Source organism: Oncorhynchus mykiss, chromosome 4 (genome assembly GCF_057628025.1).
Source record: "Oncorhynchus mykiss isolate SJ-2025 chromosome 4, ASM5762802v1, whole genome shotgun sequence".
Lineage (NCBI taxonomy): Eukaryota > Metazoa > Chordata > Actinopteri > Salmoniformes > Salmonidae > Oncorhynchus > Oncorhynchus mykiss.
The window spans coordinates 53346702-53373418 of NC_143025.1; the positions used below are offsets into that span (position 1 = coordinate 53346702).

Genomic DNA, 26717 nt, shown 5'->3' on the forward strand with positions numbered 1-26717 from the left:
GAGGCAGGAGTGGGAGAGCCAACTGACATTTACTCCTGAGGTGCTGACTTGTTGCACCCTCTACAACCACTGTGATTATTATTATTTAAACTTTCCTATAATGCCCTAGCCCAATGAGCGTGTGACCCAGACCAAATTAGACTCAGGAAAAGTGTTATACACAGACGGCTCTAGTTACATGACTGCAGAAAGGTAAAAAGTGACTAGGTACGCTGTGTGTGATGACAAATGAGTGATTAATGCTGGCCCATTGCCAGTTCTGCTCAGGACGCTGAGCTCTATGCACTAGCAGAAGCCTGTCGGCAGGGGAGGATGTTACAATATACACAGACTCTCCCTATTCATTTGGGATAGTTCATTACTTTGTGACTGTGGTTACAACGGGGGATGTTAAACCTCTACAGGATTGTTGGGTCCCCCTCGGGACGGTTAAGCTAACATAGGCTAATGCAATTAGCATGAGGTTGTAAGTCACAAGACATTTTCCAGGACATAGAAATATCTGATATTGGCAGAAAGCTTAAATTCTTGTTAATCTAACTGCGCTGTCCAATTTACAGTAGATATTACTGTGAAAGAATACCATGCTATTGTTTGAGAAGAGTGTACAGTTATGGACTTGAAAAGTTGTTAATAAACCAATTAGGCACATTTGGGCAGTCTTGATACAACATTTTGAACAGAAATAAAAATCTAATCAAATCAAATGTATTTGTCACATACACATGGTTAGCAGATGTTACGGTTGTGGGCGGAGCAGTTGCCGTACCAGGCAGTGATACAGCCCGACAGGATGCTCTCGATTGTGCATCTGTAGAAGTTTGTGAGTGCTTTTGGTGACAAGCCAAATTTCTTCAGCCTCCTGAGGTTGAAGAGGCGCTGCTGCGCCTTCTTCACGATGCTGTCTGTGTGGGTGGACCAATTCAGTTTTTCTGTGATGTGTACGCCGAGGATCTTAAAACTTACTACCCTCTCCACTACTGTCCCATCGATGTGGATAGGGGGGTGTTCCCTCTGCTGTTTCCTGAAGTCCACAATCATCTCCTTTGTTTTGTTGACGTTGAGTGTGAGGTTATTTTCCTGACACCACACTCCGAAGGCCCTCACCTCCTCCCTGTAGGCCGTCTCGTCATTGTTGGTAATCAAGCCTACCACTGTTGTGTCGTCCGCAAACCTGATGATTGAGTTGGAGTCGTGCGTGGCCACGCAGTCGTGGGTGAACAGGGAGTACAGGAGAGGGCTCAGAACGCACCCTTGTGGGGCCCCAGTGTTGAGGATCAGCGGGGTGGAGATGTTCAATGGTTCATTTGATCCGTCTAAAACTTTGCACATACACTGCTGCCATCTGTTGGCCAAAATCTAAATTGCGCATGGGCTGGAATAATATATTATGGCCTTTCTCTTGTGTTTCAAAGATGATGGTACAAAAAAAAAAAAAAAAATTGTAATGATCTTTTACCAGATCTAATGTGTTTTATTCTCCTATTCTCCTTCACCTCAAAGTGTTTCCTTACATATGATATCAAACATATGCATATTCTTGCTTCAGGTCCTGAGCTACAGGCAGATGGATTTACTTTTTATTTTACCTTTATTTAACTAGGCAAGTCAGTTAAGAACAAATTCATATTTTCAATGACGGCCTAGGAACAGTGGCCTGTTCAGTGGCAGAACGACAAATTTGTATCTTGTCAGCTCAGGGGTTTGAACTTGCAACCTTACGGTTACGGTTTAAGCCAATCGGGTGAAACTAATAAGCCACTAGGGCCATATTTTCATCCAGGATTACATTTCAAGCAAACTGTAAGTACATTTGCACCGTAATAGGATCTATAACAACCAATAAACACTTAAAGCATAGCACCAGTCATAGCACATAACATACTGTGCATATTAAAAACATAGCCATTTGTCAATGTGCTCCACCTGAAAACTGAAATTGTATTTGTCACATGCACTGAATACAACTGTTGTAGACCTTACAGTGAAATACTTAACCAACAACAAAGTTAAGAAAATGGCAAAAAAAGTAAGAGATAAAAGTAACAAATATATAAAGAGCATCAGTAAAATAACAATAGTGCGGCTATATACAGGGGATACCATTACAGTATCAGTGTGCAGGGGCACCGGTATTGAGGTAATTTGTACAGTTGAAGTTAGAAGTTTACATATACCTTAGCCAAATACATTTATTCTTTGTAAAAATTCACTGTCTTAGATCAGTTAGGATCACCACATTATTTTAAGAATGTGAAATGTCAGAATAATAGTAGAGAGAATGATTTATTTAAGATTTTATTTATTTCATCACATTCCCAGTGGGTCAGAAGTTTACATACACTCAATTAGTATTTGGTAGCATTGCCTTTAAAAATTGTTTAAATGCTGTGCTTGTTGAATGTCCTTTCCTATAAACATGATTAAAGTCTGTAAAATAGCATTGTATCTGGTCAAACACATTTTTTTAACTAAGGGTTGGTAACAGGCTGATTGGTCGGCCATTTGAGCCAGTAAAGGGGGATTTACTATTCTTAGGTAGCGGATTTACTTTGGCTTCCCTCCAGGCCTTTGGGCACACACTTTCTAGCAGGCTTAAACTGAAGATATGGCAAATAGGAGTGGCAATATAGTCCGCTATTATCCTCAGTAATTTTCAGTTCAAGTTGTCAGACCCCACTGGATTGTCATTGTTGATAGACAAAAAATTTTTTACTACATACTTTACGGATTTCAAAAGTACAATTCTTGTCTTTCATAATTTGGTCAGATATACTTGAATGTGTAGTGTCAGCATTTGTTGCTGCCATGTCATACATACTAAGTCTTATTGTTAGCTAGCTAGCTCACTAGCTAACATTACATGTATGATCTGTCTAATAATAATATTTGTATCTCAGAAAGCCATTTGTATTGCTAGTTATAGCCTAATGTTAGTTTGCCTAACGTGAACTATCTCCGTTTCGTACATCGCGCTGGTCTGTTCAATTTACCTTATTTCAGGGCCCAAAAAATGTAATACTTCCAGGTCAACTGTAATATCACTACCATTGTAAAGCACAATTGCTCCCCTTTCCAACAAAATCAATGACGAGACCTTCATGATGTCCGTCTCATGATTCAAGAAGGCAATGAGCTCCGTTGGGTCTTTTTAAAAATCGCAGGGGGAAATGGCTTTTTTCAATCGATCTGTAAATGTAAATAAAACACTATATAGAGTTTATATAATGTGTCATTACATACTTATTCAAAGGTTTATGTCGAATTTGAATCGGGTTTTTAGGGCGGTGCTAAGGTGATCTTCAGAAGTAAAAAGCGGCTTTTGAGAGCCATGATAGCTTGCAGTGAGGATGCAAAAAATGACTAGGTATTCCCCCTTACCCTGTTTTTGTCCTTTTCTTGTTTTTAAACGGTGAGAGAAGTGCTACACCTGGTGGAGAGAGGCTGTAAGACCGAATTAGTTGCTTTATTTGCTGCACGTTACGCCATGACATGATGTAACTTACAGCGTCGGAGGGTTCCGTTTTTTCAACTTTTCTCCGATACTATAGAGCCATTACCATGTCAATCAACGCTTGTTTAGAAACGTAGATCACACCCCAGATGTTGATGTCAACACAGTCTCAACAATCCCATTAGTTTTCTTTGCAGCCTTGTTTGAATGTCGCGGTTGCGCACATTTGTACCGAATGGGGTTAGCGTCCATTAGTTGGTTAGCTTTAGCTAGCTATGACAATCGGTTTGTCATGCCAGTACTCTATGGGTTGTGATTATGGTTAATTGGTTAGCAAGCTAGCTAGCTACATCTCAAAACAAGACTCTACATCGCCTGATGATTACATGACTAATCAAATTAGCCAGGTGTGTCTGACGGTGATTACAGCTATCTATTGTATGATAATGCTAAAATATTTGTATCTGGAATTTGTCTTTCAGCATCAGTAGAACTCACCTGACTATCCTCCACCAGTCATACAAGGAGAATAGTCTAATGCCTATCAAAAAGAGATCTGACCCAAGCAAGCACAGGTTACACATGAAGCATCAGGACTTGCAGCGAGTGGTGAACTTCATCAACACCTATGCAGAGGATTATGCAATAGTATTACCTGGACGCCACCCAGGACACAAACACTTTGGTCGAAAGCTGCTGCCATGTCATGTGACACAAACTGCAGAGTGGCATCTCTACAAGGAATTGATGACAACACATGATATTTAAAGCATAAACAACACATCTTTTGATTATTTTATTTAACCTCCAACATGATTGGCACTACTTTTATTGATCTCACATTATTTGTGTATTTTTCAGAGGTATGTGTAGTTTCACTGTCTTCCTTCAGTAATCTGTGGACCACCTGACTCCGTACTTTAGCCTAATGTCACAGATCAAGCAGCACCAGCACTTCAGGTCAATATAATTTTCATTCCATTGTATGAGGTTACTCTTATTATCTAAACTTGGGAGGTCAGTTGATTTAATGCAAGGTTGTAATGTCTTAATTTTTTACTTTTTTCCCCCTTCGATGCTCAGGAGCATGGTGTTGTTGTCGCCAAGGAGCGTTCAGACTCAGTTGGGACCAGGTTTCAGCTGCTCCCAGTCATCATGGCTATCTGCACTGCCTCTATGCACATTCACATGACTTTCTATTAACACACACTTTCTCTTAACACACATGTTGCTGCTATTATAAAAAAATGCATCCTGCTGCTCAGCCACTTTACTGCTTATTGTATGCACATATGTAACTACCTTGTGTATCACCAGTATCTCTGACATCGTTATTGATGTTGTTCTTGTACATACTGTATAGTTTGTTCTTTCTCTACTGGCATTGACACTCATTGTTATTGTTTTTTATATATTGACACTTTCTATGTTTTATATTGCAAGTAACCATTTGATTGTACAGTTTACACTTTCTGTAGAGACCCATCCACTTGGCAAAATGTGGCTGGGGGTTATAGAATTTCTTTCACATGACCCATCAAGTTAGACAAGTGTGTCTGGGTAAGCGTCATCTAATAATTCTAAAATATTTTTCTGTTTTTGATATTGCAACTATGCAAATATGCAAGTACCCATTTCAATGTGCAGTTTACACCTTCAGTATCCTGTGCATGTGACAAATAAACTTTGATTTGATTTGATATAGTTTGTGTGGACCAGAGCCGGTAATGTGAAGAACAACATGCCTGCACCAAATTCAGATTAGGATATTTTTACCCAGAGTTTTTCCTAATACTTTTACCACTTTTTGTCTTGAAATCCTTGGTTGTTTAGCTGTGCTACTCAACTCTGTTTAGCACATGGCGTCACATGTGAATTCTTAAAGGTGAATGGAAACACAAGAATTTAAAACCGCAGCTAACTGTAACTGATGTGAGTAAGGATGCTGCCAGATAATGGCTAGAGAGTATGAGTGTGTGTTTTACAGATGGCTGAGATACAGCACAAAATCCCAGCAGATTGTGGCTGTATTACATCCAGTCAGAGGTTCCTGTCAGTCTGTCTGGATGGCGATGTATTGGACATGTCACTAATCCTTTTGAAAGACTGAAGAAAAATGTATGATATGTAACCATTGATTCATGAAGAATCTAACTTATAAATGCCCCATGAGTTTAGTTCTGTCGTACCCCATCAGAACCCCAAATATTGATTTGTTTTTCTCCAACGATTGTAAACAAAGAAAATGTAAACAAACACGATACAGCCTCAAAACATGGTTAAAACTCACATTTTCACATCATGAATGGTCAGTCCTTGCATCTATAGCTCTATGAATTTGAGAGTGGCTACATATCTCCAGCCCCATTGCTCAGCTTTTTACTGAAAGAGGAGCAGGGAAGACACTTTGTAATTGTTTCTACTGCTGATAGCCACTTTAAGAAGTTAAATAACACACCAAAATATGCTACAGATATTATTAAAATGTCCCTTCCCTCAGACAGTTAGTGAATACACAGCACGCAGCACAGCAAACAATCAATCAAATGTATTTTACAAAGCTCTTTTTACATCAAAATAATAACCACACTGGTTATAGAGGGTGCAACAGTTCAACACCTCAGGAGCAAATGTCAGTTGGCTTTTCGAAGCTGAGCATCCATAGGTCGAAACAGCAGATCCGGGACAAGGTAGCACGTCCGTTGAAACCGGTAAAAAAAAAAATATTATGTGGAAAAACAATTCCACTTCGATTATTTTCGGAACACCCGCCAGCTCCCTCAAAGTGAATGCCACTCTTTGGGCACTCAGAGTCCGCTAGGATGGTCCAAGAGCCAGATATAAGTTATACAAATCATAGTTCTGATTTTACTATAAAATATATGACAGTACCTCTGGCTTCCCGAATGCCACCAGCTGTTTCCTCATACATTTGGGAATGTGTCACAGGACAGACTAATGCCAGATATCAGCATGTGAGTTCCTCAAGAGCACCCTCACACTTGGCTGACTGTCAGTGGCCAGGGTATCAGTACTGCATCCATTGGCCTGTTAGTAATAAGGGTCCATTTATCATCCTAAAAGGTACCTATGCCCTCTTCATACATTCACCAAATATACATTTACAACCATTAGGCTAGCTACAAAATATAGGTTAGGCTATAGCCAGTTGTGGAAAAAGTACCCAATTGTCATACTTGAGTAAAAGTAAATATACCTTCATAGAAAATGACTCAAGTAAAAGTGAAAGTCACCCAGAAAAATACTACTTGAGTTAAAGTCTAAACGTATTTGGTTTTAAATATACTTAAGCATCAAAAGTAAATGTAATTGCAAATACATACTTCAGTATCCAAAGTGAAAGTATAAATCATTTCAAATTGCTTACAATAAGATTTATTTTATTTTATGTATGGATAGCCAGGCATATGCTACATATTAAGCATTTGTGTTTAGTGAGTCCTCCAGATCAGAGGCAGTAGGGATGACCAGGAATGTTCTCTTGATAAGTGAGTGAAATGGACCACTTTCCTGCTAAGCTTTGAAAATATAACAAGTACATTATTCTCTTTAGGAATGTAGTGAAGTAAAAGTAAAAGTAGTCAAAAATGTAAATAGTAAAGTACAGATACCTAAAAAACTACTTAAGTAGTACTTTAAAGTATTTTTTCTTAAGTACTTTACACCACTGGCTATAGCTTACCTCAATGTGTTGCAGGCCTCTCAATAATCCCTCCCTCTCCAACCAGTAGCTGTTCTTCACTTCAGTCACATGCAGAGTCTCCTGGAGGATGATCAGGTGGGAAGCAGAGTCCTGGATGGTGTAAGAGCCAAAGGAGGCTCCAGATATGATCAGTGCTAAGTCCACATGTGGTTAACCTCTGGCAAGCGCTGTTGGTTTGCGAACTGCCGCAGTGACATGTTTCCACAAATATGGAGTGAGAGCTGCCAGTAAGGAAGACCGCTGATGGCACCAACAGATTCTCTGCAAACAATTTTCCCTCTCTGGTCTGGGACTCCCACTTCATCCTGATGCCCACAACACACTGTCTCCATGGTGATGGCAAAACCATTTATTTTCAGGAATGAGCTGATGACACCTGCTCGACATCCTGGCTCATGGCTGACAATGTATTTCGGATCTTGCACACACTCTTCGATAATATATCTTGGCCCGCACTGTGATGATTGTGATTCTGAACCTCGAGCCTGACTTCAAGCTCTTTAGTGATGGTCCCCGTGGACCTCTTCTCCACCGTAGCATAGGAACACTGGCACCCAGGGGTCAGTTTTGCATGCTTGTGTCTTGTGTCAGATTGTGTCTTGAAATAAACAATAGCCTTAGATATAATATGCATTTACATGTGCCTCCTCCTGAACAGTGTCCTCCAGGATGAAAACCTTTTCAGGGATGAAGATGTGATCCTGAAACATTTTGTTAAGACAATTGAACCCAAACAAACTCTGCAAAAAAAGAAACGTCCTCTCACCGGCAACTGTGTTTATTTTCAGCAGACATAACATGTGTAAGTATTTGTATGAACATAACAAGGTTCAACAACTGAGATATAAACTGTTCCACAGACATGTGACTAACAGAAATTGATTATTGTGTCCCTGAACAAAGGGGGGAGTAAAAATTCAAAGTAAGTCAGTATCTTGTGTGGCCACCAGTAGCATAAAGTACTGCAGTGCATCTCCTCCTCATGAACTAAACCAGATTTGCCAGTTCTTGCTGTGAGATGTTACCCCACTTTCCCACCAATGCACTTGCAAGTTCCCTGACATTTCTGGGGGAATGGCCCTAGCCATCACCCTCCGATCCAACAGGTCCCAGACGTGCTCAATGGGATTTAGATCCGGGCACTTCGCTGGCCATGGCAGAACACTGACATTCCTGTCTTGCAGGAAATCACGCACAGAACGAGCAGTATGGCTGGTGACATTGTCTTGTTGGAGGATGAGCCTGCAGGAAAGTTACCACATGAGGGAGGAGGGTGTCTTCCCTGTAACGCACAGCATTAAGATTGCCTGCAATGACAACAAGCTCAGCCCAATGATGCTGTGACACACCACCCCAGACCATGACGGACCCTACACCTCCAGATGTATCCCGCTCCAGAGTACAGGCCTCAGTGTAATGCTCATTCCTTCGACAATAGACGCGAATCCGACCATCACCCCTGCTGAGACAAAACCGCGAATCATCAGTGAAGAACACTTTTTGCCAGTCTTGTCTGTACCAGCGATGGTGGATTTGTGCCCATAGGTGACGTTGTTGCCGGTGATGTCTGGTGAGGATGTGCCTTACAATAGGCCTACAAGCCCATCAGTCCAGCCCCTCTCAGTCTATTGAGGACAGTCTGAGCACTGATGGAGGGATTGTGCGTTCCTGGTGTAACTCGGGCAGTTGCCAGCCTGTACCGGTCCCGCAGGTGTGATGTTCGGATATACCGATCCTGTGCAGGTGTTGTTACACTTCGTCTGCCACTGCGAGGACGATCAGCTGTCCATCCTGTCTCCCTGTAGCGCTGTCTTAGGCGTCTCACAGTACGGACATTGCAATTTATTGCCCTGGCTACATCTGCAGTCCTCATGCCTCCTTGCAGCATGCCTAAGGCATGTTTACACAGATGAGCAGGGACCCTGGGCATCTTTCTTTCTGTGTTTTTCAGAGTCAGTAGAAAGGCCTCATTAGTGTCCTAAATTTTCATAACTGTGACCTTAATTATCTACCGTCTGTAAGCTGTTAGTGTCTTAACGACCATTCCAGAGGTGCATGTTCATTCATTGTTTATGGTTCATTGAACAAGCATGGGAAACAGTGTTTTAACCCTTTAAAATGAAAATCTGAAAGTTATTTGGAATTTTATGAATTATCTTTGAAAGTCAGGGTCTTGAAAAAAGGCTGTTTCTTTTTTGCTGAGTTTATATCAGTTGGCGTTAAAAAGCTACCTGTCTTGTATGCCATGTCAACACAAACACACAGCAAATACAGGGACATGTATTTGTCAACAAACATTAGCTATGTCACTTCAGTCTAGCTAAATGAGGTGGAGCTAACAAAACATTCCAAAAACAAATCTTTCAACAAAATGTATTACAGTAAATCAAATCAAAGTTTATTTGTCACATGCGCCAAATACAGTGAAATGCTTACTTACAGCCTCTAACCAATAGTGTAAAAAAGGTATTAGGTGAATAATAGGTAGTTAAAGGAAAAAAAACAACAGTAGAAAGACAGGCCATATACAGTAGCGAGGCTGTAGAAGTAGCAAGGCTACATACAGACACCAGTTAGTCAGGTTGATTGAGGTAGAATGTACATGTTGATATGGTTGAAGTGACTATGCATATATGATAAACAGAGAGTAGCAGCAGCGTAAAAAGAGGGGTTGGGGGAGTTGGGGGGGGCACACAATGCAAGTAGTCCGGGTAGCCATTTGATTACCTGTTCAGAAGTCTTATGGCTTTTTGTCCTAGACTTGGCACTCCGGTACCACTTGCCATGCGGTAGTAGAGAGAACAGTCTATGACTGGGGTGGCTGGGGTCTTTGACTATTTTTAGGGCCTTCCTCTGACACTGCCTGTATTAGAGGTCCTGGATGGCAGGCAGCTTAGCCCCGTGATGGGCCGTCCCCTCTGTAGTGCCTTACGGTCGGAGGCCGAGCAATTGCCGTACCAGGCAGTGATGCAACCATGCCCTCGATGTTGCAGCTGTAGAACCTTTTGAGGATCTCAGGACCCATGCCAAATCTTTTTAGTTTCCTGAGGGGGAATAGGCTTTGTCGTGCCCTCTTCACGACTGACTTGGTGTGTTTGGACCATTCTAGTTTGTTGTTGATGTGGACACCAAGGAACTTGAAGCTCTCAACCTGCTCCATTACAGCGCTGTCGATGAGAATGTTTGCGTGCTCGGTCCTCCTTTTCCTGTAGTCCACAATCATCTCCTTCGTCTTGGTTATGTTGAGGGATAGGTTGTTATTCTGGCACCACCCGGCCAGGTCTCTGACCTCCTCCCTATAGGCTGTCTTGTCGTTGTCGGGATCAGGCCTACCACTGTTGTGTCGTCTGCAAACTTAATGATGGTGTTAGAGTCATGCCTGGCTATGCAGTCATGGGTGAACAGGGAATACAGGAGGGGACTGAGCAAACACCCCTGGGGAGCTCCAGTGTTGCGGATCAGCGTGGCAGATGTGTTGTTCCCTACCCTCACCACCTGGGGGTGGCCCGCCATGATCCAGTTGCTAAGGGAGGTGTTTCGTCCCGAGGTCCTTAGCTTAGTGATGAGCTTTGAGGGCACTATGGTGTTGAACACTGAGCTATAGTCAATGAATAGCATTCTCACATAGGTTTTCCTTATTTCCGGTTGGGAAAGGGCAGTGTGGAGTGCAATAGAGATTGAACCATCTGTGGATCTGTTGGGGCGGTATGCAAATTGGAGTGGATCTAGGGTGTCTGGAATAATGGTGTTGATGTGAGCCATGACCAGCCTTTCAAAGCTTTTCATGGCTACAGACATGAGTGCTACCGGTCGTTAGTCGTTTAGGCAGGTTATCTTAGTGTTCTTGGGCACAGGGACAATGGTGGTCTGCTTGAAACATGTTGGTATTACAGATTCAGGCAGGGGTTTGAAATGACAGGTTTGACAGGTTTGAAATGTCAGTGAAGACACTTGCCAGTTTGTCAGCGCATGCTCGGAGTACACGTCCTGGTAATCCGTCTGGCCCTGTGGCCTTGTGAATGGCCTTTTTAAAGGTCTTACTCGCATCAACTACGGAGAGTGTACTCACATTGTCCGGAACAGCTGATGCTCTCATGCATGTTTCAGTGTTACTTGCCTCGAAGCAAATCTAGAAGTTATTTAGCTTGTCTGGTCGGCTTGTGTCACTGCGCAGCTCTCGGCTGTGCTTCCCTTTACAGTCTGTAATAGTTTGCAAGCCCTGCCACATCCTATGCGGGTCAGAGATGGTGTAGTACGATTCAATCTTAGTTCTGTAGTGACACTTTGCCTGTTTGATGACTAGTCGGGGGCATAATGGGATTTCTTATAAGTCCCCCTCCTTGAAAGAGGCAGCTCTTCCCTTTAGCTCAGTGCGGAAGTTGCCTGTAAACCATGGCTTCTGGTTGGGGTTTGCATGTATGGTCACTGTGTACTCCTCAATGCCATCGGAAGAATCCCGGAACATATTAAAGTCTATGCTGGCAAAACAGTCCTGTAGCTTTGCATCTGCTTCATCTGACCACTTTTATTTTGAACAAGTAACTGGTGCTTCCTGCTTTGGTCAGAGGGAGAGCTTTGTACGCGTCTCTGTGTGTGGAGTAAAGGTGGTCTAGAGTTTTTTTACCCTCTGGTTGCACATTTAGCATATTGGTAGAAATGAGGTACAAAAGATGTATTTTTCTCTGCATTTAAGTCCCTGGCCACTAGGATTTCCAACCTCAGGATGAGCGTTTTCCTGTTTGCTTATGGCCGTATACAGCACATTGAGTGCTATCTTAGTGCAAGCATCGGTATGTGGTGGTAAATAGACAGCTTGAAGAATAGATGAAAACTATCTTGGTAAATAGTGTGGTATACAGCTTATCATGATATACTCTACCTCAGGCTAGAAAAACCTTGAGGCTTCCTTAGATTTTGTGTACCAGCTGTTGTTTACAAATATACACAGACCACCACTCCATGTCTTACTGAAGGCAGCTGTTCGATCCTGCTGAAAAAGCGTAAAACCCGCCAGCTGTATGTTATTCATGAGGGCCTTGTCGGGTGTCCGAAGTAAATCCTTTCCAGTATGGGGTGAGTAATCGCTGTCCTGATATCTAGAAGATATTTTCAGTCATAAGAGACGGTGGCAGAAACATAAAACATAAAATAAGTTATAAAAAAACACACACAATAGCACAATTGGTTATGGGACCGTAAAACGGCAGCCATCTCCTCCGGCGCCATTATTACCTTCAACTAGAGTTGCAACAAAACTGTCCACTGTCTAATGCTAGTTTAGTCCAACAACAGTCATGACTCATGACTAGTTAACGTTACCTCAGGCTCTCCCATTGACTCGCATCGCCTCTTCCGTTCAGTCCGGATATTACTTGACTCCAAAGTCAGCGATGTTGATGATGGTCCTTCAGTAACCCTTACACCATAACCTTTGAAAATTGAGGGGTAAGGAGAGTGTTTCAACGTAGTCCTATGACTTCTTTTAATTTGGAAACTCCCGGTTGCCTATCTGAAAGTTCTCTTCATTGCAAAGTCTTCCTCCGCGAAGTGCTGGACAGCGATCTTGCTAGCTCGATTTGGCACGTCCTTCCTCTTCAGGAAATGGAGCCACTTCTTCAAAAGTTATTGGTCCTTATTATTGGCACGTCTATTGGCACGTCTCTGGAGCTGCTGAGCCAGTGGAGTGTGTACCAATCCTGCTGTAGGACTCATTGCGGCCTGCCAGCAGGCCAAACGAAAAGCTGTCAAAGTCCTAAACAGAAACCCAGCCTAAAACCCCAAACAAGAAGCAATGCAGATGTAGAAGCATGGTGGCTAGAAAATAAACTCCCTAGATAGGAAGAAACCTAGAGAGGAACAAGGCTCTGGGGGTGGCCAGTCTTCTCATGGCTGTGCCGGGAGTACATGGCCATTTAAGGACATATTGTTCTTCAAGATTTTGAAACGTTCATAGATGACCAGCAGGGTCAAATAATAATCAAAGTGATTGTAGAGGGTGCAACAGGTCAGTGCCTCAGGAGTAAATGTCAGTTGGCTTTTCATAGCCGAGACAGCAGGTGCGTTAGAGAGAGAGTCGAAAACAGCAGGTCCGGGACAAGGTAGCACCTTCGGTGAACGGGTCAGGGTTCCCTAGCCGCAGGCAGAACAGTTGAAAATGGAGCACCAGCATGACCAGGTGGACTGGGGACAGCCAGGAGTCATCAGCCAGGTAGTCCTGAGGCATGGATCCTAGGGCTCAGGTCCTCCGGGAGGGGAGGGAGAGAGAGAGAATTGGAGGAAGCATACTTAAATTCACACAGGACACCAGATAAGACAGGACAATTACACCAGATATGACAGACTGACCCTAGCCCCCCAGCGCACAGTCTATTGCAGCATAGATACTGGAGACTGAGACTGGGGGGGGTGGGGGGGCGGGGTTAGGGGACACTGTGGCCCCATCCGACGATACTCCTGGACCGGTCCAACCAAGCAGGATATAACCTCACCCACTTTGTCAAAGCACATCCCGACACCACTAGAGGGATATCAACAGACCACCAACTTACTACCCTGAGACAAGGCTGAGTATAGCCCATGAAAATCTCATTTATTCCTGAGGTGCTGACCTGTTGCACCCTCTACAACCACTGGGATTATTATTATTATTATTATTATTATATTTGACCCTGCTGGTCATCTATGAACGTTTGAACATCTTAACCATGTTCAGTTATAATCTCAATCTGGCACGGCCACCCCTCTGAGCCTGGTTCCTTCCTACGTTTCTTCCTAGGTTCCTGCCTTTCTAGGGAGGAACCTTCCTAGCCACCGTGCTTCTACATCTGCATTGCTTGCTATTTGGGGTTTTAGGTTGGCTTTCTGTACAGCACTTTGTGACATCGGCTGATGTAAAAAGGGCTTTATAAATACATTTGATTGATTGATTAATTACTGCTGAAGTGAAAGCTAACCTCTCTTGTTGAATGCTGCTTTTTAGTTAGCTTTGCGACAGTATCAAAAATATATTTGTGATTGTTCTTATTCTCCTCAATTAGGCTGGAAAAATAGAACAATCGAGCAGCAGTAAGGGCTCTTCGATATTGCACGGTACTGTCTTTCCAAGCTAGTCGGAAGACTTCCAGTTTGCTGCAATGCCATTTCGTTACAATTTTCTGGAAGCTTGCTTCAGGATTTGGGTATTTCCTGTATACCAGGGAGCATATTTCTTGTGACAAATTATATTTGTTTTTGGGGTTGTGACTGCATCTATGGTATTATACAAGGTTAAATTAAGATACTCAGTTAGGTGGTTAACCGATTTTTGTACTCAGACGTCCTTGGGTAGGTGGAGGGAGTCTGGAAGGGCATCTAGGGATCTTTGGGTTGTTCGAGAATTTAAAGCACAGCTTTTGATGATCCTTGATTGGGGTCTGTGCAGGTTATTTGTTGTGATTTCAAACATAATAAAATGGTGGTCCGATAGTCCAGGATTATGAGGAAAAACATTTAGATCCACAACATTTATTCCACTGGACAAAACCAGATCCAGGGTATGACTGTGGCAATGACTAGGTCTGGAGATATGTTGGACAAAACCCATAGTCGTTGATGGCTCTGAAAGCCTTTTGGAGTGGGTCTGTGGACTTTTCCAAGTGAATATTAAAGTCACCAAAAATGTGAATATTATCTGCTATAACTACAAGGTCCGATAGGAATTCAGGGAACTCAGTGAGGAATGCAGTACCCTGCCCAGGAGGCCTGTAAACAGTAGCTATAAAAAGTGATTAGTAGATTTCATAGATTTCATGACTAGATGCTCAAAAGATGATAACGCAGTCATTTATTATATTTTTGTTATTCAAATTTGCTGTCAAATGTTAGCAACACCTCCACTTTTGCGGGATGCGCGGGGGATATGGTCACTAGTGTAACCAGGAGGAGAGGCCTCATTTAACACAGTAAATTAATCAGGCTTGAGCTGTTTCAGTCAGACCATTCACATCAAGATTATGGTCAGTGATTATTTAATTGACTATGACTACCTTGGAAGTGAGGGATCTAACATTAAGTAACCCTATCTTGACTTTGTGAGATATCAAAATCTCTATCAATAATGACAGGACTGGAGTTGTTGTTGTAAATGAGGAGGTCTTTATTCCAGTGATATTGCTAAGGTGAACACCACCATGTTTTGTTTTGATCAACCTAGATCGAGGCACAGACACGGTCTCAATGGGGATAGCTGAGCTGGCTACACTGACTATGCTAGTGGCAGACTCCACTAAGCTGGCAGGCTGGCCTGCACCCTGCTGCCTGGCCTGCACCCTGCTGCCTGGCCGGCACCCTGCTACCTGACCCGCTCCCTGCTACCTGACCCGCTCCCTGCTACCTGACCCGCACCCTGCTACCTGACCTGCACCCTGCTACCTGACCTGCACCCTGCTACCTGACCTGCACCCTGCTACCTGACCTGCACCCTGCTACCTGACCTGCACCCTATCTCATTGTGGAGCTAGAGGAGTTAGAGCCCTGCCTACATTCATAGATAAGATGGGAGCACCCCTCCAGCTAGGATGGAGTCCATCACTCCTCAGTAGGCCAGGCGTGGTCCTGTTTCTGGGTGAGTCCCAATTATCTACACATTCTATGTTTTGGGAGGGGCAGAAAACAGTTTTCAACCAGCGATTTAAGCTATGTTGCACTTGGTGATCCAAACATCGTTGGTGATGATGTGGATAACAATATCCCTACACTGTCTACGCTAACCAGTTTTAGCATAAGCCAGCACCATCTTCAGTTTCGCCTTTATGTCGGTAGACCTGCCGCCTCGTAAATAGTGTAAGATCACTGGATTAATCTTTTTAAGTCTAATAATATGGGTAATGGAGTCGCCAATGACTAGGGTTTTCAATTTGTCAGAGCTAATGGTGGGAGGTTTTGGCGGCTCAGAGCCTGTAAGTTTAGCAGATAGCCAAGGAGCAACAAACAGCACATCAGCATTAAGACAAGTCCGGAAGTTTAAGGAGTCACTCAGAAAAACAAATCATGACTCTCGAGTCAATAAAATTAGTTGTTAAAAAAGAAGATATCGACCTGCACTAATCACTAATAGCATACAAACTGGATGAGACGTACACTACAATTCAAAAGTTTGGGGTCACTTAGAAATGTCCTTGTTTCTGAAAGAAAAGCAATTTTGTTGTCCCTTAAAATAACATATTGATCAGAAATTCAGTGTAAAAGTTGTTGTTGTAAATTACTATTGTAGCTGGAAACGGCTGATTTTTTATGGAATATCTACATACGTGTACAGAGGCCCATTATCAGAAACCATCACTCCTGCATTCCAATGGCACGTTGTGTTAGCTAAAAGGCTACTTGATCATTAGAAAACCCTTTTTCAATTAAGTTAGCACAGCTGAAAACTGCTGTTCTGATTAAAGAAGCTTTAGATCAGTTGATTGTCCCTAGAATTCCTAAGCAAACAGCTGGAGGCAGGGCCTTCTCCTATACAGCTCCATTTTTATGGAATAGTCTGCCTACCCATGTGAGAGACGCGGGCTCGGTCTCAACCTTTAAGTCTTTACTGAAGACTCATCTGTTCAGTAGTCCAGATGATTGAGTATAGTCTGGCCCAGGAGTGTGAAGGTGAACGGAAAGGCTCTGGAGCAACGAACCACCCTTGCTCTCTCTGCCTGGCCGGTTCCCCTCTCTCCACTGGGATTCTCTGCCTCTAACCCTATTACAGGGGCTGAGTCACTGGCTTACTGGTGCTCTTCCATGCTGTCCCTAGGAGGGGTGCGTCACTTGAGTGGGTTGAGTCACTGACGTGGCCTTCCTGTCTGGGTTGCCGCCCCCCCTTTGGTTGTGCCGGGGCGGAGATCTTTGTGGGCTATACTCGGCCTTGTCTCAGGATGGTAAGTTGGTGGTTGAAGATATCCCTCTAGTGGTGTGGGGGCTGTGCTTTGGCAAAGTGGGTGGGGTTATATCCTGCCTGTTTGGCCCTGTCCGGGGATATCATCGGATGGGGCCACAGTATCTCCTGACCCCTCCTGTTTCAGCCTCCAGTATTTATGCTGCATTTGTTTGTGTTTTTGTGGAGTATTTCTCCTGTCTTATCCGGTGTCCTGTGTGAATTTAAGTATGCCTGAGCCCTAGTACCATGCCTCAGGTCTACCTGGCATGATGACTCCTTGCTGTCCCCAGTCCACCTGGCCGTGCAGCTGCTCCAGTTTGAACTGTTCTGCCTGAGGCTATGAAACCCTGACCTGTTCACCGGACGTGGTACCTGTCCCAGACTTGCTGTTTTCAACTTTATAGAGACAGTAGGAGCGGTAGAGAAACTCTCAATGATCGGCTATGAAAAGCCAACTGACATTTTCTCCTGAGGTGCTGACTTGCTGCACCCTCGACAACTACTGTGATTATTATTATTTGACCATGCTGGTCATTTATGAACATTTGAACATCTTGGCCGTGTTCTGTTATAATCTCCACCCGGCACAGCCAGAAGAGGACTGGCCACGCCTCATAGCCTGGTTCCTCTCTAGGTTTCTTCCTAGGTTTTGGCCTTTCTACTGAGTTTTTCCTAGCCACCGTGCTTCTACACCTGCATTGCTTGCAGTTTGGGGTTTTAGGCTGGGTTTCTGTACAGCACTTTGATATATCAGCTGATGTAAGAAGGGCTTTATAAATACATTTGATTTGATTTTTGATTTTGAGTATCTGGAGAGTCAGCGTTTGTGGGTTCGATTACAAGCTCAAAATGGCCAGAAACAAATAACTTTCTTCTGAAACTCGTCAGTCTATTCTTGTTCTGAGAAATGAAGGCTAGAGTTCCTCTGTCCAGTGTCTGTGTTATTTTGTTCATCTTAATCTTTTCTTTCTTTTGGCCAGTCTAAGATATGGCTTTTTCTTTGCAACCCTGTCTAGAAGGCCATCATCCCGGAATCGCCTCGTCACTGTTGATGTTGAGACTGGTGTTTTGCAGGTGGGGAAAGTACAATAATTCAGGGTGATCATAACATGCTAATTAAATTTCGAACAAAATTAGGAACGTATAATATCTGAAACAGTAGCTAGACTCTTACCCGTAACATGGATGAACGTTTCATGGCAGACTGCAACCCCTTTCAGTAAATAAGACGTCCTGTGTCGTTTCCGGTTTGTACGGCTTGCTTGGCCCGTTGTGTCAAGTCACTCTGGTTCACACTGACCGTGTGCAATGCCATAAGAATCATCTTAAGCTTTAGCCCCGACCCAAACTCTAACCATTTTACTCACCCTAACAGAGCTGGTTAGGCTGTTTTCATGTTATTCAGAGCGTTGGTGACTGTAACTGTGCTCCTGGCAACAATTGAATTACCCTTTTTTGCCGACATTTACAGACAACGGCCATGTTCAACTGGCGTTGAGCGTTAGTAACTTCATCAGTTATTCTGTACTCAGACGAGAGTGATCTGTAACAGTTGTTGCAGTGATGTTCTATTGAAATGGATACTTGCATACATGGAGTCTTTTGTTAAGTTTTACTATGTGATACAAAACCTACACACACTGACCAGCTCAAATAGACAGAATCGTGCTATATGTCATAACAATCCAAACTCATCTCTCTGCATGTCCAGCCCACTCATTATCTCAGCAAATCAAGGCTAGCGGGAAGGATGCTGACTTTTTCTGTGGCTTAAACAACTAGGCTCGTAATTTAACAATTGTATTTGTATTTACAGATGGCATACAAGTTTGTTATTAAGGTACATGAAAGTTCACAAGTTCGAGAAGGCATTTCTGCCAAAAATAAGCATTTTGATTAAAAAAAAAAAGATTAAGTTCAAATGGCTCGTGTGAAGTAGTGACCCACGACATACGCCTAGTTTCCTGAAACGGGTCAGATAAGTGAATTTGTCCCAATACAATTTGGTCCCCTAAAATGGGGGGACAGTGTACAAAAACTGTAATTTCTAAACGCTTCACCCCATATAGATGAAATACCCTCAAATTAAAGTGGACAGTCTTCACTTTAACCTCATAGTCATTCTATCATAAGTACAGAGCCAAAACAACAAGAAATGTGTCACTGTTCCAATACTTTTGGAGCTCACTGTATATAACCTTTTATTATATTTTATATCTTTCCCTTTAATAGCATTACTATTAAAAATAGGTTTTCACATAATTGTTCAGGGATGACTCAAGCTGCCGATAACCCCTCCAATGAGTTATGCAGTGCCTTGCAAAAGTATTCATCCCCCTTGGAGTTTTTCTAATTTTATTGCATTACAACCTGTCATTTAAACATATTTTTATTTGGATTTCCTGTGATGGACATACACAAAATAGTCCAAATTCGTGAAGTGAATAAAAAAAGAAATAATCTAAAATCTAAAAAATAAACGAAAATTGGTGTGTGCATATGTATTCACTCCCTTAACTATGAAGCCCTTAAATAAGATCTGGTGCAACCAATTACCTCTCAGTAAATATACACCCAAAATCTGCAACACCACTAAGCAAGGGGCACCACCGTGCAAGCGGCACCGTGAAGACCAAGAAGCTCTCCAAACAGGTCAGGGACAAAGTTGTGGAGAAGTACAAATCAGGATTGGGTTATAGAAAAATATCAGTACATTTGAACATCCCACTGACCACCATTAAATCCATTATTTAAAAAATTTAAAGAATATGGTACCACAACAAACCTGCCAAGAGAGGGCCACCAACCAAAACTCACGGACCAGGCAAGGAGGACATTACTCAGAGAGGAACAAAGAGACCAAAGATAACCCTGAAGGAGCTGCAAAGCTCCACAAAGGAGATTGGAGTATCTGTCCATAGAATCACTTTAAGCCGTACACTCCACAGAGCTTGGCTTTATGGAAGAGTGGCCAGAGAAAAGCCATTGCTTAAAGAAAATAATAAGCAAACACATTTGGTGTTCGCCAAAAGGCATGTGGGAGACTCTCCAAACATTTGGAAGAAGGTACTCTGGTCAGATGACACTAAAACTGAGCTGTTTGGTCATCAAGGAAAATGCTATGTCTGGCACAAACTCAACACCTCGAACATCACCCCGAGAACACCATCTCCACAGTGAAGCATGGTGGTGGTAGCATCATGCTGTGGGGATGTCTTTCATTGGCAGGGACTGGGAAACTGGTTAGAATCAAAGGAATAATGGCTGGGGCTAAATACAGGGAAATTCTCGAGGGAAACCTGTTTCAGTCTTCCAAAGATTTGAGACTGGGGCGGAGCTTCACCTTCCAGCAGGACAATGACCCTAAGCATACTGCTAACACAACACTCAAGTTGTTTAAGGGGAATCATTTAATTAAATGTCTTGGAATGGCTTAGTCAAAGCCTAGACCTCAAACCAAATTAAATTCTGTGGTATAACTTAAAGATTTCTCTACACCAGTAGAACCCATCCAACTTGAAGGAGCTGGAGCAGTTTTGCCTTAAAGAATGGGTAAAAATCCCAATGGCTAGATGTGCCAAGCTTATAGAGACGTACCCCAAGAGACTTGCAGCTGTGATTGCGGCAAAATGTGGCTCTACAAAGTATTGACTTCGAATAGTTATGCACACTTAAGTGTTATTTTTTTTGTCTTATTTCTTGTTTGTTTCACAATAAAAAATATTTTGCATAATCAAATCACATTTATTTGTCACATACACATGGTTAGCAGATGTTAATGCGAGTGTAGTGAAATGCTTGTGCTTCTAGTTCCGACAATGCAGTAATAACCAACGAGTAATCTACCTAACAATTCCAAAACTACTACCTTATACTACTACCTTTACAAGTGTAAAGGGATAAAGAATATGTACATAAAGAAATATGAATGAGTGATGGTACCGAGCGGCATAGGCAAGATGCAGTAGATGGTATCGAGTACAGTATATACATATGAGATGAGTATGTAAACAAAGTGGCATAGTTTAAAGTGGCTAGTGATACATGTATTACATAAAGATGCAGTAGATGATATAGAGCAGTATATATGTATACATATGAGATGAATAATGTAGGGTATGTAAACATTATATTAGGTAGCATTGTTTAAAGTGGCTAGTGATATATTTTACATCAATTCCCATCATTAAAGTGGCTGGAGTTGAGTCAGTGTGTTGGCAGCAGCCACTCAATGTTAGTGGTGGCTGTTTAACAGTCTGATGGCCTTGAGATAGAAGCTGTTTTTCAGTCTCTCGGTCCCAGCTTTAATGCACCTGTACTGACCTCGCCTTCTGGATGATAGCGGGGTGAACAGGCAGTGGCTCGGGTGGTTGTTGTCCTTGATGATCTGTATGGCCTTCCTGTGACATCGGGTGGTGTAGGTGTCCTGGAGGGCAGGTAGTTTGCCCCTGGTGATGCGTTGTACAGACCTCACTACCCTCTGGAGAGCCTTACGGTTGTGGGCGGAGCAGTTTCCGTACCAGGCGGTGATACAGCCCGACAGGATGCTCTCGATTGTGCATCTGTAGAAGTTTGTGAGTGCTTTTGGTGACAAGCCAAATTTCTTCAGCCTCCTGAGGTTGAAGAGGCGCTGCTGCGCCTTCTTCACGATGCTGTCTGTGTGGGTGGACCAATTCAGTTTGTCTGTTTTTTTATTTATTTCATTTCACCTTTATTTAACCAGGTAGGCTAGTTGAGAACAAGTTCTCATTTGCAACTGCGACCTGGCCAAGATAAAGCATAGCAGTATGAGCAGACAACACAGAGTTACACATGGAGTAAACAATTAACAAGTCAATAACACAGTAGAAAACAAAGGGGGAGTCTATATACAATGTGTGCAAAAGGCATGAGGTAGGCAAATAATTACAATTTTGCAGATTAACACTGGAGTGATAAATGATCAGATGGTCATGTACAGGTAGAGATATTGGTGTGCAAAAGAGCAGAAAAATAAATAAATAAAAACAGTATGGGGATGAGGTAGGTGAAAATGGGTGGGCTATTTACCAATAGACTATGTACAGCTGCAGCGATCGGTTAGCTGCTCAGATAGCTGATGTTTGAAGTTGGTGAGGGAGATAAAAGTCTCCAACTTCAGCGATTTTTGCAATTCGTCTGTGATGTGTACGCCCCACTACTGTCCCATCGATGTGGATAGGGGGGTGTTCCCTCTGCTGTTTCCTGAAGTCCACAATCATCTCCTTCGTTTTGTTGACGTTGAGTGTGAGGTTATTTTCCTGACACCACACTCCGAGGGCCCTCACCTCCTCCCTGTAGGCCGTCTCGTCGTTGTTGGTAATCAAGCCTATTCAAAGTGGCAGGCATGTTGTTTAAAGCAAATTATGCACAATAAGTGCATCAAAATCCATTTTAATTCCAGGTTGCAAGGCAACAAAATAGGAAAAATTGTCAAGGGGGGTGTCTACTTTCCCAAGCCACTGTATGTAATTTAAAGTTGGAACTGGATTTGCATTTCCAAGACCCACTGCATTTCTTTTCCCTTGACATATTTCTCTAATAAGAGATAGTTATCATAAATAAAGCTAACACTAAGCAATAACACTTTATTTCATTTGCATATTGTGATCACCCTGAATAGTTTTACTTTTTCCTCCTGTAAATTGGAGAAAGAAAACATTTGTTTTTCCACACAGCAAATTTGCAAGTGTTAAAATCTTGGTTTTAAAAGGTCAAATGTGTTGTGAGTGTTATGAGTGATGATTCTAGTGGGGTTAAAACCAGTGGGACTGAAATGTACACCCCATGCAGTGAAGAAATGAAGTGTTATTTGAATCACAGTGGAATCAACATGGTAGTGGACTCATTGTCATTCTTCCAAGAATGCTTTGATCCAGGTAGATTTTTTTTAATAGCTTGTTTTTAATATCTATGTTTCTGCATGCACATTGATTCATTGATCTTATAGTATAAAGATCAAAGATAAATAACTGAAACAATTCTGAACTAATCCAATCTGTAAACGATTTGATTTATTGCACCCATTAATTAGATGGTTGTTCCAGTTTAGATTGTGTAGGTAGTCTTGTTTGTCAAGTCCTTCACCATAGCAATCATTCTGAATGCAGGTTGTGGGTGATAAAATATTCAAATTGTTGGATGTCGTCCCTTTGTCTGGATTCCGGTAGGAATTTGTAATCACTTCACAAACCAGCTTATTGTGATTTGCAGGTAAGATTTGGTCCATGGGCCAAGATTGTGACTTGCATGTAAGATTTGGTCCATGAGCCAAGATTTTTAGGATAACTAGACCATAACTAAATGCCTCATGAAATGTATGATATAGGAATGTATACTGAAGGGTTTCTTTTTAAAGGTGCTACACCTAGAATTTCTCATAATGTTCCCCTATGTTGAAGCTAGAGCAGCACGAACAGCACGAGGCTGCATTCAAAATAAATCTACCCCTCTCCCGTATCCCATTCCCAGTAACATGGTGGAGACTTTTATTTTTGGTTTTGGTCCCCCAGCTTCAAACAGCTGTAAAAATCAAATGTTTGTCATTGAAAGCATATTTCATAGCGATTTAGATGCAGGAAAACTTAAATCAGTTTTACCTAATTTCAACCAGCATGTCACGTGCAACCATGAGAAAATAAACTCAAGACCACCTTTACTCCACACACAGAGATGTGTACAAAGCTCTCTCTTGCCCTCCATTTGGCAAATCTGACCATAATTATATCATCCTGTTTACAATCAAAAACTAAAGCAGAAAGTATCATTGACTCGCATGACGCAGATGCTAAACTACATGATTGTTTTGATAGCACAGACTGGAATATGTTCTGGGAATTAATCTGATCACCCGTAGGCTCAATCACTGGTATACTTTTAATTACAAAGCCATTTTCGGTTTACTACCTTTTTATTTGTGCATTTTTATTGTTCAGAAATGTGGTGGGTACTCTCTTCGTTCGCTGGACTTTATCTTGCTAACTGTTCCAAATGTCCGAACTGGCTTTTATGTACTCTGCGCTATCGTCTTGGAACACCTTACAAAATACTTATAAACTGGAAGAACTTGTCTCGATTGGTGTTTTTAAATCACTGATGAAGAATTTTGAGGCTGATTCCCTGACCTGTCAATGTTTTTAATTTGCTGTTTTATACTCTTGTGAATTCATTGGCTTTTACTAGATTACTTGTAGTTTTTCATGTTTTCTGTCAGTAATTTATTTGTAATGACTTGGTTCTGCCTATCTTGGCCAGGGTGCCCTTGAAAAAAAAGATTTTAATCTCAATTAGCCCTTCATGGTTAAATAAAAGTTAAATAAAATAAATAAATGATGGCATTGGAGAGTATACCTCATCAGTCACAGGCTTAATCAATAAGGGCATCGATGACATTGTCCCCACTGTGACCGTACATTCATACCCCAAACAGAATCCATTGTAATGCTCCGGGTGTCGTGGGTGTGGAGTCAGACGCAGGAGACAGAGAGTGCAATGCGGTGCTCTTTAATGCACCAACGCACCACAGGGTGCTCACAATAATAACGGCCCCAAACACGGGGAATGAAAAATGTACAACTGAAATACACGACCAGGAACAAACACGTTCCTCTTCTACAGAGCCGAAAGTTACAATAATTAATCCCGCACAACAAACAGGCGGGCCGGCTGTCTAGTAAAGCCCAACTAATCATCACAAACAGGTGCTACCAATAAACATACAAGGAGGGAGAGGAAAGACAATCAGTGGCAGCTAATAGGCCGTTGACGACGACCGCCGAGCGCTTCCCGACCGGGAAGGGGAGCCACCCTCGGTCGGACTCGTGAAAAAGATTGAATCCCACTGACGCTCATCGGATGTGGCAGGGCTTGCAAACTATTATGGACTACAAACGGAAGTCCAACCGGGAGCTGCCCAGGGACACGAGCCTACCAGATGAGCTAAATTAATTCTATGTGTGCTTTGAGGCAAGCAACACTGAAGCATTCATGAGAGCACTAGCTGTTCCGGACGACTGTGTGATCACACTGTCTGTAGGCGATGGAAGTAAGACTTTTAAACAGGTCAACATTCACAAGTCCGCAGGGCCAGATGGATTACCAGGATGTGTACGCAGGGCATGCGCTGACCAACTGGCAAGTGTCTTCACTGACATTTTCAACCTGTCCCTGACTGTCAACCTGTAATACCTACATGTTTCAAGCAGACCACCATAGTCCCTGTGCCCAAGAACGGCAAGGTAACCTTCCTAAATGACCACTGACCCATAGCAATCGTGTCTGTAGCCATGACGTGCTTAGAAAGGCTGGTCATGACCCACATCAACACCATCATCCCAGTAACCCTAGACCCACTCCAATTTGTACTTCACACTGCCCTTTCCCACCTGGAAAAAAGGAACCCCTATGTGAGGATGCTGTTCATTGACTACAGCTCAGCGTTCAACACCATAGTGTCCTCAAAGCTCATCACTAAACTAAGGACCTTGGGACTAAACGCCTCTCTCTGCAAATAGAGGGTAGGCAACAACACATGTGCCATGCTGATCCTCAACACAAGGGTCACTCAGGGTGTATGCTTAGTCCCCTTCTGTATTCCCTGTTCACCCACGACTGCGTGGCCAAGCACGACTCCAACACCATCATTAAGTTTGCCAACGACACAATGTGGTAGGCCTAATCACCGACAATGAAGAGACAGCCAATAGGGAGGTCAGAGACCTGGCAGTGTGGTGCCAGGACAACAACCTCTCCCTCAATGTGATCAAGACAAAGGAGATGATTGTGGACTACAGGAAAAGGAGGCCCCCCCAATCGACGGGCTGTAGTGGAGCAGGTCAAGAGCTTCAAGTTCCTTGGTGTCCACATCACCAACAAACTATACTGACGCCTATTCCCCCTCAGGAGAGTGAAAAGATTTGGCATTGGATCCCCAGATCCTCACAAAGTTCTACTGCTACACCATCGAGAGCATCCTGAATGGTTTTATCACCGCCTGGTTTGGCAACTGCTCAGCATCAGACCACAAGACACTACAGAGGGTAGTGCATACGGCCCAATACATCACTCGGGCAAAGCTTCCTGCCATCCAAGACCTCTAACAGGCAGTGTCAGAGGAAGGCCCTTAAAATCCAGCCACCCTAATAACAACTGTTCACACTGCTAAAGCCTGGGCAAATGGCAGTTCCAAAAGGCTCCATAACAGCTTCTACCCCCAAGCCATAAGACTGCTAAACAGTTAATCAAATTACTATTCTGACTATTTTGTGTAACTTTTTCTTTTAACTTCAGTTTAGTTAGTAAATATTTACTTAAAACTGCATTGTTGGTTTAGGGCTTGTCAGTAAGCTCTACAGCTGTTGTATTCAGTGCATGTGACAAATCAAATCAAATACAATGATTCCGTACACTATTCAGTACTTGTTTTCTTACGTAAACTGAAACTGAGTAAACAGTGTAGAATTGAACCAGGAAATCACAAAACAATTTCTACATTGGCATCTTCACACAATTTCCACTAGGTAACACATTCACAAAGTCAAACAGATTTCCCATTTTGACAACAGATGCTGCTCTGGTGGGATAAATCAATAGGTGAATATCACAGCCATTCATAACACTGGCGG

The 26717-nt window shown here is 42.7% G+C and overlaps 1 long non-coding RNA gene across 1 annotated transcript; it reads left to right on the forward strand.

Moving 5' to 3' along the window:
- The first annotated feature begins 3877 nt into the window (after positions 1-3877).
- Positions 3878-5154, forward strand: LOC149984061 (uncharacterized). Its single transcript, XR_016495328.1, has 2 exons — positions 3878-4414; positions 4538-5154. It is a non-coding gene; the product is annotated as an uncharacterized LOC149984061 (long non-coding RNA).
- Positions 5155-26717: the final 21563 nt, after the last annotated feature.